The following is a 4,161-nucleotide window of genomic DNA, read 5'->3' as shown; positions in this document are numbered from 1 at the left end:
TGAGAGGTGCGGAATGCTGGATGATCGCATGATCCTCATGAAAGTGCGCCCCTTATTAAGGTCTGCAGAGAACTAAAATTCTGTCATTTGCTGACAGAAATTACATGCACAACTTTTATAATGCAGTCAAATACATTTACTGCCCAATAAGTCACCGCATCACTACCCTGAAAAGAGCAGATGGGCTCAAAGTCCTGAAAGACCAGAATAGCATCCTGGAGAGGTGGGCTGAACATTTTAACACCTTACTGAATTGAATTGAATTTTCTTTTATTCCAAGGACAATGCATATTAACATGACAAGTCAAAATATGCCAGAGTTAGCCAAGAGGCTAGTTTTCATCTGAAGTCCTAGGCCAGATGTACAACAGGCAACCTGAAAATACAATGCAGATACAACAATTTAATCAAACATAACAGAATATAACAAATATAACAGACCCTACAGTTTCCGAAAGTAACAGGAAAAAAAAAGAAAAAGAAACACAGAAAAAATAAAAAATAAAAAATAAAAAATAAATTAATGTTGACAAATTTGCATACTAAAAAGCCAAGTTTTAAAAGAAGAGCGAAATTCATTATAACTATTTATTTCTCTAACTGACGTTGGGATGTCATTCCATTCTTTCGAAGCTTTAATCGAGAAGGCAGACTGACTAAAAGCAGTTTTCCTGAAATTAATATCACAGTCCCTTCTAAAAGTTCCTCTAGTGAGACGACTGTTTTCTGATCTTAAACTCAGAAACTCACTAAGAGGAGGTGGGGCCAGGTCATTGAGAATTTTATAAGCTAAACAGCCATTTGAAAACTTAACCAAGTTTTCCCAACTCAACAGATTATATTTTAATAAAATCTTACAGTGATGAAAATGACGTGGTTTCTTATCAAAAATTTTTAACGTTTGTTTATATAAAGTCTGTATTGGGAGCAAGGCGGAATGGTTGGCCTGAGACCAAGTAGTCAAACAATAATTCATATGCGAAAATATCATAGAGTGCATAAACATTTTGGCAGCTTGGGTAGACATTGAATTCCTAATATATCGGAAATTAGATAAATTAAATTTTATTCTCTTAACAGTATTTGAGATCTGAGAATTAAACTTAAGTTTGGAGTCAATGATAATACCAAGATATTTAAATTCTGAGACAATTTGAATTTTTCCACCATTAATAGAAATATCCGGATCAACTGCAGAGTTGGTGGTTTTACTAAAAAACATACCAACTGTTTTGGAAAGATTTAACTGCAGGCTACAGTGATTTAACCATTCACTAATTTTAACCATAGCCTTCGTAAGTTTGGCTGCCACTGCTGCTTTTGATGTTCCATGTATATATAAAACAGTGTCATCTGCATACATTTGAACTCTCACTTCTGGGCACGCACTTGGCAAGTCATTAATATACATGCAAAACAAAAGGGGGCCCAATATAGACCCTTGAGGCACTCCAGTGGACAACTGAAGAGGTTCAGAAAGATAGCTGCCAATACGTACAGTTTGTGATCGTTTAAAAAGATAAGATGCTACCCACTTTAGAGCATTATCTGAAAAATTAAAATGAGATAGTTTAGACAATAAAATATTGTGATTAACAGTGTCAAAGGCTTTCCTAAGATCTAAAAAAATAGCTCCAACAACCTTGTTCCTATCAAGCAATGATTTAATATTTTCGATAAAAAAACAGTTTGCTGTCTCAGTGGAGTGATTTGTCCTAAATCCAAATTGTAATGGATGAAGGGAGAAAGCTGAATTATTCAAGTGATTCCTAATCTGTTGAGACACCCATTTTTCTAGAACCTTGGATATTACTGGCAAAATACTAATTGGTCTATAATTGGAAATAATTTGTCTGTCTCCTGATTTCAATAGAGGGGAAACAATAGATAATTTCCAGGCATTTGGGAATTCCCCCAGAGAAATCGATTGATTAATAATTTTTGTGATGGGGATAAGCAAGGACGAACCTAATTCTTTCAACATTGTATTATCCATACCAAAGACATCTTTCGCTTTAGAAGTATTAAGTGAACTGATTAAGGATTCTATGTTTCTTTCAGAAGCGCTGGAAAACACAAGGCTGTGCTCTGATGACAAGATAGGGCACTTACTAAAATCTACGTGTGAGAAACCCTGTGCAATAGATGCAACAGAGTCTACAAAATAGTTGTTAAAAGCTGTAGCAACCACAGTTGGATCAGAAATACTTTTTCCATCCAGCACAAGATCAACAGGTTTTCTGTCTTTATGTTCCTGCCCCAGTAATTTTTTTAACTGATCCCAAATCATTTTTGAATTGCCCCCTGCATTATTTATAATGGTTAGAAAATAGTCAGCCCTTGACTTTCTTAACTGAGATGTCACTTTATTCCTCAACATTGCAAAACGGTGTTTATCAGTACTTAATTTTGAGTTATTAGCCTTTTTTTTTGCAAGATCACGTTCTTTCATCAAATTAAGAATGTCAGCATTAATCCATGGGAGACTATTCTTATAATTTCTGTTTCTAAATTTTTGGGTAAACTCCTTAATAAAATACTGTAGTCTACTTGTAAGCACTGTACTACCATCATGTACATCTTTCCCAGCTAGCAAATCACTCCAGTTAAACCTGTTTATTTTATCTATAAACTGATCCCGTACTTTGTTGGGTATTCTATATACTTCTTTCTCCTTAACAGTTGAAACACAAAACCTTCTGCTAGTTAACTTTCTTGTCACCAGAACTAAATTATGGTCCGATAATCCAGTGATCATATTAAAGGATTTTGTAATTCTTTCTGGTTTATTGCAAAAGATTAAATCAATCTGCGTTTCAGTATTATGAGTTTTTCTTGTTGGACCCTTTACTACCTGTGTTAAATCAAAATTATCACATATTTGTTTAAGATTTTTCCTGGCTACTCTGTCTTCCCAATTAACATTAAAATCCCCCATAATTAATACCTCTTTTTCAAAGTTGCATCTAAGAAGCATACTACGAAAATTTTCATAAAAATCTACCTTGGCAGAGGGAGGGCGATAAATTACAATCAAACTAAAAAACATTTGTGGCGATACTATAATTTTCAATCCAATACATTCCAAGTCACTATTTAAGTTAATTTCCTCGCATTGAATACTATTTTTTATATACACCAAAACACCACCACCTTTAGACCTCACTCTATCATTTCTATAAATTTGATAACCTGGTATGGTGATGGCTGCATAAGGTGAGTTCTCATGAAGCCAAGTTTCGGACAGACATAAGAAATCCAAATTAGAGTCCATTAACAAATGTCGTACTTGTTCATTTTTAGACATGAGACTACGTACATTCAGATGACCACCAAATAAGCCCCTCGGTTTTATGCTGGGGTCCCATAATAATTTAGAATTATTCACAGTTCTAAAGACGTTCCATTTTCTATTTTTCACTACTGCTCGGTTTGTCGTCAACTTACTGATTTGTTTTGTAGAATTCCCGATCGTAGCTAAGCTACCCGTACCAGCATTTCCTTCAGTAAAATGAGATTGAGACTGTAACAATTTTTGAATTGTCAAGTCACCGCCTGCATCATCACACCCACACGGCGATCTCCGTTGAACAGCAGGAACGCCATCAGGGCCAACAACATCTCCCTGGTTCCCCTCCAGCACACTCCGCGAACCTCCGCAGAACACACCACTCCTCCGGAACAAACCGCACTCCCCATCCAACGCAGACACACCAACCGCCGCCACAACGCCAACCACCGACAGATCCACATCGCCCACCGAAGAAACAGAAGCCGGTATGTCAGTCGGTTGCTCCAAAGCATAGCAATGTGATGATGAACATACCTGTAGGTTTCCAATGTTGCTCCTACTATAGATGGATGATACATGTGGCCCCGTCCGCGTTGGTGGGCTAACTGGACCAGGGCATTGATGAATGTCACCAGATAATAATAGACAAAATCAGGACTCTGATGCAGACTATACCATCTTGAATTAATTGCCTGAATTTCTCCCTATTAACAACCTTAGCCAACCTCCAACCTTCCTGGAGGTTCTGTCAGCTGCCCGCTCCCTGAAGTACAAAAAGTCTCCTGGTTCTGACAATATTCCTGCAGAACTGCTAAAACAGGGAGGGTATCTCTGCACAAGAACACTACATCATTACATGACCAAGGCCT

The 4,161-nt window shown here is 36.9% G+C and overlaps 1 long non-coding RNA gene across 1 annotated transcript; it reads right to left on the bottom strand.

Moving 5' to 3' along the window:
- Window positions 1–253: 253 nt before the first annotated feature.
- Window positions 254–3,888, bottom strand: LOC128024484 (uncharacterized). Its single transcript, XR_008186040.1, has 2 exons — window positions 3,448–3,888; window positions 254–376 (listed from the first exon to the last, which is right to left on the bottom strand). It is a non-coding gene; the product is annotated as an uncharacterized LOC128024484 (long non-coding RNA).
- Between the last annotated feature and the right edge of the window lie 273 nt (window positions 3,889–4,161).

Source organism: Carassius gibelio, chromosome A2, assembly GCF_023724105.1.
Source record: "Carassius gibelio isolate Cgi1373 ecotype wild population from Czech Republic chromosome A2, carGib1.2-hapl.c, whole genome shotgun sequence".
Taxonomy (NCBI): Eukaryota; Metazoa; Chordata; class Actinopteri; order Cypriniformes; family Cyprinidae; genus Carassius; species Carassius gibelio.
The sequence above is the reverse complement of the archived record's forward strand: the minus strand, read 5'-3'. Positions and strand labels throughout refer to the sequence as shown.